We start from the raw sequence: 14,902 nt of genomic DNA, 5'->3' as shown, positions 1-14,902 counted from the left end.
TATTGATATGAATTTGCAAGGTCACGATGGTTATGCATTTCCATCCATTCCTGAATTTGGTGGTCAACATGGTTGGCTGTAGACTATGTGTGCAAGGCAATTAAACGTGATATGTACTATGGGGTAAGAATTGAAAGATGTGCTGTTGGGAGTGACTTGGTTGTAGCTCTTGACTTTCAAATGGAGTTTTTCATTGAAGTTAAGAATCATTTAAATACCAAATTTTTTGATTCTTCCATAATGAAAAAATTTAATATTCTTGCTCCTCTTGGATTTTCATCATCCAAAGAGCTGAAAAATTATGGTGTTGTTGAGTTGGATGCCTTGGTTTCACATTATAGATAGATGTCTCATTGGAAGATGGTACACACAGTGATGCAATGTTAGATGAAAGATGCTTAAGGAAAGAGTTTCATGTGTTCAAAATTCAAGGTGCATCAAATTGGAAAGGTAAGTCGCTCAAGGACACATGGTGTTTGATTGGGAGAAATGTGTGTGGCATCAAAAGTATCCTACATTGTTGTCTCTAGCTCAAATTGTAATGTCACAATGTAGTACACTTTTTCCCTCTTTAGGAGGTTTTTTCCCTCGGCTTGTATATACGCCCATCACTCTAGGGCTAACTTATCTTTTGTACATTGACACAATCTAACACTTTGTGTTGTGTGCATTCTTGCTGCTTCTTCTCCTAGCTTTGTGTGCTTTCCTGCAACCCTAATTCCAACAATTGGTATCAGAGCAGGCATCGGCTCCCAGGGCTACGCTGCCAGCACCCTCCGACTCACATTCTCCGATTGAGGTGAGTTTTCACGAGTGCTAGCAGGTCCCTATACTCTGCAAAACAGCCCGTAGGTCCTCGCGTTCTCAGAATTTGCATCTGAGGTCGTTTCGGGCTCCGTTTTTGCATTTCAAGTTCTGCACAGGTGTTTTCGTTATTTTTTGCAAAAATTTCGACAGTGCAGTTTTCTGCAAAACAGGCATACGTGTTCTATTGTGGACCGTACTACATAGCACAAGTTGTCTTCTGTTCAGTCTTTGCTTCATTACAAGTAGCTTTTGCATCAGTTTTCAGTCAGTGGCCATGGCTGATAACAGCAATGATGTATTTCGCATGTTGTCTGCTGAAGACAAACTGGATGGAGACAGCAACTATCCACTTTGGGCATACATGATGCAGCATGTTTTGGTTGCAAAAGGAGTGTGGAACATTGTGCAGGGTACGGATGTACGTCCAGGTTCTGTGGATGTAGGATCTGTTGAGGATGTTGCAGGTTCTAGCAGCTCTACTGTTGCTGATATTTTACCCACTGCTGAACAAGCTCATTGGGATGGTAAAGATGCGCAGGCTCATGCCTTGATTGCACTTTCTGTCAAACGTAACATCACCCCACATATTCGTTCAGCTAAAACAACAAAATAGGCTTGGGATATTCTAGCTGGTTTGTATGTAGGTCATAACGAGGCAAAAATCGCTTACCTGCATAAAGAGCTAGAATTGAAGATTATGCAAGAAGATGATGACATGAATGTTTTTCTTGCTGAGATTAAAGATCTCAAAGAACAGTTGATTTCTGCAGGTGGGATTATTCCTGATCATTCTCTTGTGCAGACTGTTCTTGATGCTTTACCTGAGACATATCAGACTTTTGCTTCCACGTGGAGACTTCTTAATGAGGACAGACCTGATGCTGTCAAGTATGATACTTTAGTCAATAAACTCTTGCAAGAAGCGCAGTCCAGGCAAAACAGGGCAAGGCAGCGTGCAGTTGATCAAGCATTTATTGTTGCCCACCAGTAGCAGAGAAGAAGTGGTAAGGCAGCCCCTTCCACTGTTTCTTCTCCTATTAGTAGGTCTGTAACTTCTTCTCCTTCCACAGGTAGCAACAATAAGTCTGAGAAGGCTCTTGATAAAGGCAAGAAAAAGACCAGGTGCAACTATTGTAAGGCAAATGATCATGTCATTAAGAATTGCCCTAAGCTAAAGGCTAAAGAGGCAAAGAAGAAAGAGTCAAATGCAGCCACAATAGCGGATGCTTCTACAAACGCAGATTCTGCAAATGTTGTGCAGGATACAGAATGGGCGTTTAGCGTGTATTGCCAGTATGACCCATCTGTACATGATGCATGTTTGGCAGTTTCTGTTGACTCTAATGTATGGTATTTTGACAGTGGTGCTACAAAGCACATTACCTCACATCGTGATATGTTCACTTGTCTTGAGGCTGTCTCTAATGGGAATACTGTCACATGTGCCAATAATGCTTCTTACCCAGTGAAGGGCGTTGGTAAAATTAAGCTTGCTGTTGCTGCAAATGGCAGCGCTTTCACACTTTCAGATGCTTTGTATGTGCCAGGGATAAAGAAGAATCTATTGTCTGTCTCTGCGCTTGCTAGACTTGGATTTGTAGTCAAATTTGTGGATGACAGATGTACTGTTCATGATTTGACTTCTGGTGATACAATTATTATATCTGGCACCTTGTTTCGTGGGCTGTATAGGCTCAATTCTTATGACAAGTGTGTGGAAGATTCAGCAAATGCAGTTTCTGATGAAAAGGCAGTTTCAGATGCAAAACTATGGCATGCTCGTTTTGGTCATCTGAACTTTGCTAGTTTGCTGCGTTTACAGAAATTTGATATAGTTGCTTCATTGCCCCCTCTTGAGGCACCATTGAAACATGTTTGTGAAGGCTATATTTTGGGCAAAATGCAGCGTTCTGCGTTTCCAAAGGATGGTTCTGTGCAGGCCACTCGCAAATTGCAGCTTGTACATAGTGATGTATGTGGGCCTATGCAAACTCCATCATTTGGTAAACACTTGTACTTCGTGACTTTCATTGATGATTACTCAAGGCATGCATGGGTATATCCACTGAAGGCAAAGTTCGAAGTGTTTTTGTGCTTCAAACAGTTTTTTCTTATGGTTGAAAATGTATCCAATTGTACTGTGGGCACCCTCCGTACAGATCGAGGGGGGGAGTACATGTCTAAAGAGTTTGATGCATTTCTGGCTAGTCGTGGGATAAAACACCAATGTACAGTGCCGTATACCCCTCAGCAAAATGGTGTTGCTGAGAGGAAAAACAGGTCACTTATGGAGATGGCACGATGTATGGTCAAGAGCCAAGCTTTGCCACATGCGTTTTGGCTTGAGGCTATCATGTGTGCTGCATATGTCCTCAATAGGTGTCCCACTAAGGCCTTGCAGTCTATTACTCCATACGAAGCTTGGCATGGCAGGAAGCCTTCTATTGGTCACTTACGTGTCTTTGGTTGCTTGGCCTGTGCTTTAGTGCCTGTGCAACAATGCAGAAAATTGGATGATAAGGCTGTCAAATGCATTTTTGTTGGTTACAGTGCTGAAAGCAAGGGTTACAGATTGTATCATCCACAGTCAAAGCGTATCTTGATTAGTCGAGATGTTGTTTTTGTGGAAGATGCTGTGCAGCCCTTGTTATCATGTACCAAAGAGACAGGTGTGAGCTCACGGGATGTATTTGATACGTTGTTGCCTCTCTTTACAGGTGGGAATTCAAATGTAAGTCCTAATGAGGCAAATAGTCAGCCTATGCAGATTTCAAACGACATCACAGATCAGCCTATTTCTGATGCAGATTTACAGGATGTAATTCATGAGGATAGGGCTGAAAATGAGCGGTTGGCTGCAATGCAAAGTGAATATGATGCTATAATCAAGAATGGTACATGGTCTTTGTGTGATTTGCCCATTGGTAAAAAGGCCATTGGATGTAAGTGGGTTTTTAAGTTGAAACGAAAGCCAGATGGCAGTGTTGATCGCTATAAGGCTAGACTTGTTGCAAAGGGTTATGCTCAAGAAAAGGGCATTGATTTTGATGAGACCTTTGCTCCCACTTGTCGTATGACTACCATTCGTAGCATTTGTGCATTGGCAGCTCATAATGGTTGGAATGTACATCAGCTGGACATAAAGACTGCGTTCTTGAATGGAGATTTGCATGAGGAGGTGTATGTATCGCAACCTCATGGTTTTGTTCAAAGAGGGCAGGAAAACAAAGTGTGCAGGTTGAAAAAGGCTTTATATGGTTTAAAGCAAGCTCCAGGAGCTTGGTATGAAAAGATACATGCATATTTGACTGCACATGGGTTTCAGAATAGTCCAACAGAAAGCACTTTGTATGTTAAACGTGTGGATGGTGTACATCTAATCATTGCTCTCTATGTCGATGACATGCTGCTCACAGGACCAAATGAGAGTCATATTGCTGATTTTAAGGCTGATTTGAATGCCTCTTTTGAAATGTCAGATTTGGGGCATTTGTATCATTATTTGGGGATACAATTTAAGCAGTGTGATGGAGGTATTGCTTTGTGTCAAACAAAGTATATTGAGACATTGTTGCGGAGATTTGGCCTTGAAGACTGCAAGCCTATTGCTACTCCAATGGAGACAAGTTTGAAGTTGAGTCTTCATGATGCTGGAGATCACTTTGATGTCACACTCTATCAGACAGCTGTTGGTTGCCTCATTTATGTATGCATTACGAGGCCAGACATTCAGTTTGCAGTCTCACAAGTGAGCAGGTTTATGCATAGCCCAGGGTCTCAGCATTGGAAGGCAGTTAAATGCATCTTTCGCTACTTGAGTGGCACCATACATCTTGGGTTGTTTTATCCCAAGGGGGGATCGTTGCCGCCAGATTTACATGCTTTTTCGGACTCAGATTGGGCTGGTTGCTATGACACAAGAGTGTCCACAAGTGGTTTTTGTTTCATGCTCGGTAGCTCATGCATATCTTGGTTGAGCAAGAAGCAACCTACTGTGGCCACTTCTAGTTGTGAAGCTGAGTACAGGGCAGCTTTCACAACTACGGTTGAGTGTGTGTGGCTTAGACGGCTTATGGCTGACTTGGGTGTTGGACAGGAGTCTGCCACCTCTATCTTCACTGACAGTCAGAGCGCATTGGCAGTTGCGAGAAACCCAGTTTTTCATGCTCGCACAAAGCACATTGAGGTGCATTATCACTATGTCAGGGAGAGACTCTCAGCAGGAGAGATCAGCTTGGCCTATGTGCCAACACAGGACAACCTCGCCGATCTTTTCACAAAGGCGCTTCCTCGTGAGAAGTTCGAAGCTTTCCGCAAAGCTTTGGGCTTGCTCCCCTTTGTGGATTGATCTACTTTGGGCATGGCACTCCCCTATACATGAGTGCCAGCTCTCGTTCACACCATCACTCCCAGGGGGGATTTGTTGCCATATATATAGGCAGTGATGTGTGTGAACACACTTAGGACCGCCGGGGCACTTTTTCCCTCTTTAGGAGGTTTTTTCCCCCGGCTTGTATATACGCCCATCACTCTAGGGCTAACTTATCTTTTGTACATTGACACAATCTAACACTTTGTGTTGTGTGCATTCTTGCTGCTTCTTCTCCTAGCTTTGTGTGCTTTCCTGCAATCCTAATTCCAACAATGTAGTAGTACTGCAGTGTGTGAAAGAGGTTTTAGTGTGTAGGACATTATGAAGAGTAAGTTAAGGAACCAGTTGGAAATGAAGAGCATGGATGTACTTATGCGCATTTTCGTTGAAGGATTGCCACTTGTGTCCTTTGATTTTACAGATGCTATTGGTTTATGGAGAGCTAGAGTAAAGACCTCAAGACATGTTTATTCACATGTGTCTTGGGATATTTGATTGCTTTAAAGTACTTTGTAATGTTTTGTAGTTGTGCTTCTATTGAAGTGTGAATGTCTAAATCACTTCTATGGTTGTTCAAAATCACTTCTATGATTGTACTAAATTGACTATGTAAAGTATGATATTTTTCATACATCATTGTGTAATTTTTAATTTGTGAATATAAATTTTTTAAAATGCAGTTTTTGATGTGAAAAGGTTTTGTGCTATTTTAGAAGTTAAAGTTTATTTCTTGAGAACATTTAAATTTGAAGTTTTGAACTCTTGAAGATTGGAATTTTTTTTGCAAGTGTAGAATTAGAGGGTTTTTTCGTGCAAATCGTATATAGTTTTTCGAGAACACTACATGGAGGTGGCCAAGATTTTGCCTCAAGTTTTTTAGTTGGAGGAAGCTATGTGTGGCACTTATGTGCTAAACAAAGTCCCACCAAGGCCTTATAGATAATTACCCCTTATAAAACTTGGAATGGCAAGAAGCCCTCTAGGGCTCATTTGTGTGTTTCTAGTTATCTTGCTTATGCTTTTGTATATGAGAAACAATGTAATAATGTTGAAATATACAAGTGAATGGGGTGTGTGCGGGAACAAGCCCTTGGTTAGAGGTTGTAAAAGAGGATGTGTAAATGTGAGAGAACCTGTGAAAAGGTGAGAAGAATCTACTGGGAGAGAATAAAGGGTAGCATGAGAAGATTTAGGAAGTGTGGAGATATTCTGGGAAAAGTGAAGAGGTGGAGAGAATCAAGCAAAAGAGGTGGAGATATTCTGGGAGAGGTGGAGTGAATCAAGGAGAAATCAGTGGGATTAGATGCTTGGATGTAAACTCTATAAATTGAGGCATTGCCCTAATGAGAATTTGCTGGTTTTTGATTATCCATGCCTACATTAAGCTATTTACTAATTACTCACTAATTACGTCTTAATTATTTGCTAATTACTCACATTGAGCTATTTGCTAATTACATCTTAATTATTTGCTAATCACTTTATTAATGATGTTGATTCTAGTATTTGATTCACCATAGCTCATCACATTGCTCTAATTTCAACATGGTATCAGAGCCATGCCTAGAATCCATCAGGTTTATGAGCCCATTATTTAATTAATTAAGATTAGTAGATAATTAGAAATTAATCAAAATTTTAGTTATTTTTCAACTCACCTCTGTACCCCCAGCTGGTGGAGGAGCTCTAGCTCCTTGCACACATCACATTAGGCCAAACCCTTCTAGCCACAACCAGCCAACTCAGTGCTACTCTAGCCAGTCGAATCAGATGCGCAAACCACCACGTAGAACTCTCGACTTTCGTTGATTAGTGGGCACCGTTTTTCTGAGGAGATTTTGACATTGCTGCTTCATCCAATCAAATTGCTCTAATTCCTCTTAGCCCCGGGAGTTTTCAAGCATGCTCTACAAGCTGGTGAAGACAGAATTCAATTTGATCAAGTCTACAGTGAGATCCAAGCTCTTCATCAAATCTTCACAGGTGACTTTGGTAAAACAGAGATTAAGCTTTCAATATTTGGTCAAATCTTGTGTTTCTTGGCTTAATCCTCTACTAGACTCATTGCTATTGATGGCTTTGAAAGCATTTGAGCTCATTTGATGTCTAAGGCACCAGATCTGGACTCCCCACATACTCTGTTTTTTGCACACACAAAATAATGGATTAATTTGCTAATCAGTGATTAATCAGTACTAATCGCTATATTTTGGTACAATTGAGGGTTCAAATTAACCATTAGGTATCTGATACAGATCCCTATAACTTCAGATTGCAATTTGGAGTTGGGTTGATACTCCAACCATTCCGTACAAATTGGTTACCCTTGATTTAATGTAATTTCTAGTGATTTTATGCTGATAAATTTATTGTAATCATCTCTTAAACACCAGATTGAGTTGTAAAAGGGTAGACACTGCCCTTGAATCTTGAAATTGGATCAAGAGGTAAGACTCCCTTCACATCACCATGAGTATAGCACAAGAAATAGCCAAATTTAATGGGGAGCAGTTTTACACATGGCAGACAAAAACCATGTATTTGCTCATGAGGAAAAATCTGTGGGGGCTAGTTGAGGGAAGAGATGAATGCCCAGAGACGAGAGGGAAAAATGAGTGGAAGAGTAGGAATGAAAAAGCATTGGGACTTATTACACTCAGTTTAAATGATGAAATCATTCATCACATCACAGGGATATAATGGGCAAAAGATGCATGGGATGAACTCAATAAATTATTTGGCACACAAGCTAAAAATCCAAAGATAAATCTGTTAATGCAATTCTACAAATTGGACATGAAGGAAAGTGAACCTTTAATCACACACTTAAACAGATATAAAAGCATTAAGCAACAACTGGCAGCTATTGGCAAAAAGGTAGAAGATGATGAGGCACTAGCTGTACTTCTGAAGAGATATAAAAGCATTAAGCAACAACTGGCAGCTACTATTGACAAAAAGGTAGAAGATGATGAGGCACTAGCTGTACTTCTGAAGAGTGTGGACAAAGGAGAATATGAAAACATTGTAGCAACACTAAAGAATGTACCTGAATTGAAGCTACACGAGATAGAAGCAACTCTTCTAGAGCAAGAGAGCAGAGGCAAAGAGAAGAAATGGCTCGACTCAACAGCAGGAGAAGAAAAAGCATTCTTCACCCGAGGAGGATTCTCTCGAGGACGAGGACGAGGACGAGGAAGAGGCAGAGTAGGAGGAAGGACCTTCACTTGCCACAAATGTGGAAAGCCAGGACACATGGCAAGAGACTGCTATAGCAAACCCAGTGGAGAAGGAACGACATCGGCAAACTTCATGGAGGCTCCAAAGGAAGTGGAGTCGGATCATCTTTTCTGAGAGAGAGAGAGAGAGAGAGAGAGAGAGAGAGAGAGAGACCCCACAACCCAATGTAACCTGCCCCAACAAAGTAAAACCACCTCTGAGCCACCGATGATGTAGGCCACGTGGTAGATGTATGTGTGAGCACTTTAGTCAAGGTCGCGGGCACTTATAGTAGCCTTGGACACATAGAGAGAGAGAGAGTGTCAAGGACTATGGAGTTTAGGGACTTGAGGCACTGGTCGCAGACTATCAAGTAAGGAGGAAAACTTGGTATAGGGTCCAGGTGTGCTAGAGAGTATTCACTTGAGGGGAGGTGTTGAAATATACAAGTGAATAGGGTGTGTGCGGGAACAAGCCCTTGGTTAGAGGTTGTAAAAGAGGATGTGTAAATGTGAGAGAACCTGTGAAAAGGTGAGAAGAATCTATTGGGAGAGAATAAAGGGTAGCATGAGAAGATTTAGGAAATGTGGAGATATTCTGGGAAAAGTGAAGAGGTGGAGAGAATCAAGCAAAAGAGATGGAGATATTCTGGGAGAGGTGGAGTGAATCAAGGAGAAATCAGTGGGATTAGATGCTTGGATGTAAACTCTATAAATTAAGGCATTGCCCTAATGAGAATTTTCTGGTTTTTGATTATCCATGCCTACATTAAGCTATTTGCTAATTACTCACTAATTACGTCTTAATTATTTACTAATTACTCACATTAAGCTATTTGCTAATTACATCTTAATTATTTGCTAATCACTTTGTTAATGATGTTGATTCTAGTATTTGATCCTCCATAGCTCATCACATTGCTCTAATTTCAACAATAAGATGGACGATAAGGTGATAAAATGTATTTATGTGGGATACAGCTCAGAAAGCAAAGGGTATAGACTCTGTCATCCAGCCACAAAGCAGATTTTGGTGAGTAGAGATGTTATCTTTGTTAAGAACTCGGTTCAACCCATGATTTCATACAAAACCAGCAAAATGTATACTCACATGATATATTTGATATGCTCCTACCTTTGTACAATGCCAGGCACTAGCCATATGTGGAGAAAATGAATGCTCAATAAGGTGCAACAAAATCAGCTCATACTAGCTAAAAATCAGCTCGAATTTTAGCACACAAACCAACCCATTGATGAGAATGAGGGGAAAGGGTAGCCATACAGGCATCTAAGAGTAATGTCTGAATGGTGATTTGTAGGAGGAGATTTATGTATCTCAACCTCATGGTTTTGTTGAGAAGAGACAGGTGTAGGTTAAGAAAAGCTTTATATGGCCTTATGCATGCTCCCAGTGCATATTATAAGAAGATAAACGTATACTTGGTTGCAAATAGTTTTCACAACATCCTAATTAAGAGTACAAAGGAGTAAATATTTTTTTTTGTCATCATTTTATACATTGATGACATGTCACTCATAGGCCGTAATGAGAAGAAGATTTCAGCATTTAAGGGTTACATGTGTCATTTGAGATGATAGATTTGGTCTCGTTGCCTTATTATTTGGGCATACAATTTATTCAGCATAATGATAATATTGTGATGTTGCAGTCAAAGTACATATAGAGGTTGCTTCTTACACGGTTCAGTCTTGAAGACTATAAGCATGTTGCTACACCAGTAGAGATAGGTGCTACGCTTAGTCTCCAGGATGCAAGTGAACTATTTGATGCATCACTTTATTAGCAAGTGCCTCATCTATCTATGAAATACAAGGCTAGACATTCAATTTGGGGTCTCCCAATTGAGAAGGTTAATGCACAGTCTTAAAAGTAAGCATTGGCAGAAGCTACTAAGTGAGTATTTAGAGACTTACAAGGCACTTAGTCCCTTAGCCTATTCTATGTTGAGGGGGTGATATTCAGCTGCATGCTTTTAGTGATCTGCGAACGATTGGGTTAGATGTTATGACACACGTGTGGATTTTGCTTTTATCTTGGCGATTCATGTACAAGGAGTAATCAACCGTGGGTGGCCACTTTAAGTTGTGAAGTTAAGTATAGGGTAGCTTTACTATAACTATGCAGTGTGTATGGCCCAGACTCCTTTTGGTAGATCTTGTTGTTGGACATCAATCCCCCACCTCCATCTTCATTGACATCCAAAGTGGATTAGCCATTACAAGGAATCCAGTGTTTCATGCTCTCACAAAGCACATTAAGGTGCACTATCATTATGTCACGAAGATGCTCATTATAGGAGAGATTAGCCTAGCTTTTGTCTCTACACACTACAATGTGAAAGATATGTTCATGAAGGCTCTCTCACGATGGAAGTTAGAAGCTTTTTGCAAAGCTTTAGGCTTATTGCCATTTGGGGATTAATCAGCCACATTATCCCTGTACATGTTTATGTCGTCGCTATAGGGGGGATTTGTAGTCATTTATATGTAGTAGTAATGTGTGGACATATGCTAATAATGGTGACACTTTTTCCCTCTTTAGGAGATCCCCCCCCAATCATATGTACACACTCTTATGAGTATGTGTAAGTGATCTTATCATGTCACTTCACTTGTACTTCACTCATTCTCATCAATCTACTTTAAGTGTTATGCTTCTATCTCTCTCTCCTTTCTTACTGCATCTACATGTGTGGCTACCTTGATCTCTAATGCATCTACATGTGTGTGGCTACCTTGATCTCTACTCCAACACTACCTCCCACCTACCGATCCCACCCATGTGCTCCAATTTATAAGAGCTTTAATATCGTGTGAAAATTGTAGGAATATAGACTCTTCACACTTGAGAATACAAGGGAGCACACACACTTGAGAAAATTGTAGAAATATAGGCTCTACACACTTGAGAACACAAGGAAGCACAAGCAGTGAAGGTAGATTATTGATGATGAATTGAGGGGGTACACTTAGTTTCTCGATATAGGCACTTGTCACATTTGTGCTAACATTAGCCATAGCTTGAGCAGTGAAGGTAGATCACTGATGATAAGTTGATGAGATGAGAGAGTGTACTTTATTTCTCAATATAGGCACTTGCGACATTTATGCTTAGGTTAGCCATAGCCTAAGTAGTGCCATTTATGGTTGGATCCCATCTTAAACCAATTGACCAACTCTACATGGAGGAGGAGAATTTTGCCATGTGTAAGTGGGCTCTCCACTTACATGCCACTTAGACTTAGCTATTATCTCATTACACTCTCATACGTTGTAAGATCCCTCCCTTATACCTCCTAGCAGGTTTTATTCAACCCAAATTTTGCAAATATAATATAGTTAGAGAAGATTAAGTAAGAGAGAGAGAGAGAGAGAGAGAGAGAGAGAGAGAGAGAGAGAGAGAGAGAGAGAGAGCATGAAAAGTTTTCTCTTTTGATCTTTGAAACTCGTAAGGGCAAATAGATTTTTGTGATCGAATGCCAAACAAGTGAGATTTTTAGAGATCAAGTTGATAACATAGGGGTGGATTGCTGAATTGGCTAGTTCAAAGTGCGCATGGCATAAGTACAAGGCCTCAAAGTGTAGTACTACCAAATATCTAACAAACCCCCCTCTAGTTCAAATGTGAGGTCAACATAGGTTGTAGGTCAATCTCTGAAAGAGAAGAGGTCCAAAGCTTTGAAAGGCCTCAAAATTTTTACATGATAAGGCTTAGGGAAAAGATCCACCACATTGTCATGTGTATTGTATAGATCATATTGACCTCTCTTGCATGGAGTCTCTCTTTGACATAGATCATATTATCTCTTCTACATTGAGTCTCTCTCTAACATAGTGGTAATGCACTTCAATGTGCTTAGTCCTAGTATGAAAGACATGATTCTTTGTAATTGCCATTGCGCTTTGACTATCACAATGAGAATAGGAATAGGGGTCAAAAGGGACACAAAGATGATTCATCAATCTTCTCAACCATATGCATTCATCAATGGTCACAACAATGATTGTTGCTCTATATTTAGCTTCACATGATGATGTTGCCAGGGTTGGTTTCTTCTTGCTTAGCCAAGATATGCACAAATTGCCATGTATTGTAATTGCCTACCCAATCAGAATCAGTGAAGGCCTACAATTATAAATCACCCCCTTGGCATAGAACAATCCAAGATCTTGAGTGACTTCAAGTAATTAGAAGATACGTTTAACTACCTGCCAATGCGTAGTACCTGGGCAATGTATTAACTTTGAAAGTTGTGACACACCATACTAGATGTCTGGCCGTGAGTTGCATAAATAGATTAGGCATCTAACATGCTAGCTTAGGAAATAACCCATCTTAGTTTTATTTTACTTTTACCTTAGCTTAGGGGTATATCGCTTGGGAAATAAGATCTCAAAAGGTAAGTCGGATTGGAGAAGACACTTTGTTTCATGATCCAAATGATTTCTTAAGCATTGATGTATAAACATATAGAAGACATATGCAGAAGAAGAAATACACAGCATCAATTATGTATCTTTGTTTCCCAATTTTGTGTGTATTATATGTAATGTTCTGTAATCTATGTGACAATCATCTAAATGTTCATTAATGTTGTTTGTAATTGTGTTTAATGTTAAATCCAAAAACACTTTATTAGTTTATTTGCTTACACTTCTGGAAATCTTGCCTGCAACTTATTCCTTACACATGCTCTGGTTTATGATTGGAGCTTGATGAAAATTTTGCATGGATTAGGCATGGGTGGAATTATTGCCCTTACTTGTTAAGTTGCATATCATTTTTTCTGTTGTTTAAGATATCCTTTAGTCCATTTTTATTTTTACATGAATATGGTCTTGATCGCTCAAAACTGGCGAGTTTTGGTTCAGATGGAGCATCAGTAATGACAGGTGTAACTAATGGTCTTGCTACCTTGTTGAAAAAGAGGAGTCCTTTCATGACTGCCATCCATTGTGTTGCTCATAGAACAAATTTGTGTGTGTCTGATGCATTCAAAAACTCACAGCATGCTATTTTTATGGATACAACCTTAAATGAGATTGCTACTTTGTTTAAGAAAAGCTCTAAACGTTCAGCAAGGTTAGCTCAATTGCAAGAAGAATTGGATTGTCCACACTTTAAGATGGAGAAAATCCATAAACTCAGGTGGTTAAGTTGGCATAAAGTTCTTGTAAAAGTATGTGAAGTACTTGAGCCACTTCTCCTATGCCTAAAAGAGGAGAATTAGAGATTGTATAGGATAATTGCCAACTTTAAGTTTATATACATGTTGCATTTTTTGGCAGATGTGTTAGATCACTTGGCTGATTTGTCACTAGTGTTTCAGAAAAGTTTTGTGGATGTGACAAGCATACCAAGCTTGATATCTTCTATTATTGCCTTTATAGATGTGGTGTTTTCAACTGGTCCATGCTATATAGATATGAATTTGCAAGGTCATGATGGTTATGGATTTCCATCCATTCCTGAATTTGGTTGCCAACATGGTTGGTTGTGGATAATGCGTAAGGCAATTAAAGGTGATATGTATTATGGGGTAAGGATTGAGAGATGTGCTGTTGGAAGTGACTTGCCTGCAGCTCTTGATTTTCAAATGGAATTTTGTAATGAAGTTAAGAGTCACTTGAATACTAGATTTGCTAATTCTTCTATAATGAAAAATTTTAGTATTCTTGCTCCTCTTGGATTTCCATCATCCAAAGAGTTGAAAAACTATGGTGCTATTGAGTTGGATGCCTTGGTTTTGCATTATGGATATGTTGTCATGTTGGAAGATGGTACACATATTAATGCAATGTTAGATGAGAGATGCTTAAGAAAAGAGTTTCATGTGTTCAAAATTCAAGGTGCATCAGATTGGAAAGGAAAGTCACTGAAGGACACTTGGTGCTTGATTGGGAGAAATGATGTGTGGCGTCAGAAGTATCCTACATTGTTATCTCTAGCTCAAATTGTAATGTTGCAATGCAGTAGTACTATAGTGTGTGAAAGAGGTTTTAGTGTGCAGAACATTATCAAAAGTAAGTTGAGGAACCGATTGAAAACTAAGAGCATGGATATACTGATGCGCATTTCTATTGAAGGACTGCCACTCATGTCCTTTGATTTTACAGATGCTATTGGTTTATGGAGAGCTGGAGCAAAGACCTCAAGACATGTTTATTCACACGTGTCTTGGGATATTTAACTGAATCAAAGTTCTTAAAAAATGTTATGTATTTGTTTTTTTATTGAAGTGATTGCCAAACTTAATTGTATCAAATTTACTATGTAATGTTTTAATGCAACATGGATTCCATGATCATTCAGGTGTGTATATGTGTGTGCATGTGAGAGAGAGAGAGCAGGTGTGTACATGTGTGTGCATGTGTGAGAGAGAGAGAGAGAGAGAGAGTTTCAACATTTGAGAGTGTGTGTACGTGATAGAGAGAGGGAGAGCATGTGCATGTGTGTGTGTGTGTGTGAGAGAGAGAGAGA

General features: G+C 39.7%; 1 pseudogene; it reads left to right on the top strand.

Annotated features, from left to right (window-relative positions):
• Window positions 1–14,612, top strand: part of LOC147634738 (uncharacterized) — a 19,737-nt pseudogene extending 5,125 nt beyond the window's left edge.
• The last annotated feature ends 290 nt before the right edge of the window (window positions 14,613–14,902 follow it).

This window comes from Cibotium barometz, chromosome 10 (genome assembly GCF_041138505.1).
Source record: "Cibotium barometz isolate CiBa-2024 chromosome 10, ASM4113850v1, whole genome shotgun sequence".
Lineage (NCBI taxonomy): Eukaryota > Viridiplantae > Streptophyta > Polypodiopsida > Cyatheales > Cibotiaceae > Cibotium > Cibotium barometz.
The sequence above is the reverse complement of the archived record's forward strand: the minus strand, read 5'-3'. Positions and strand labels throughout refer to the sequence as shown.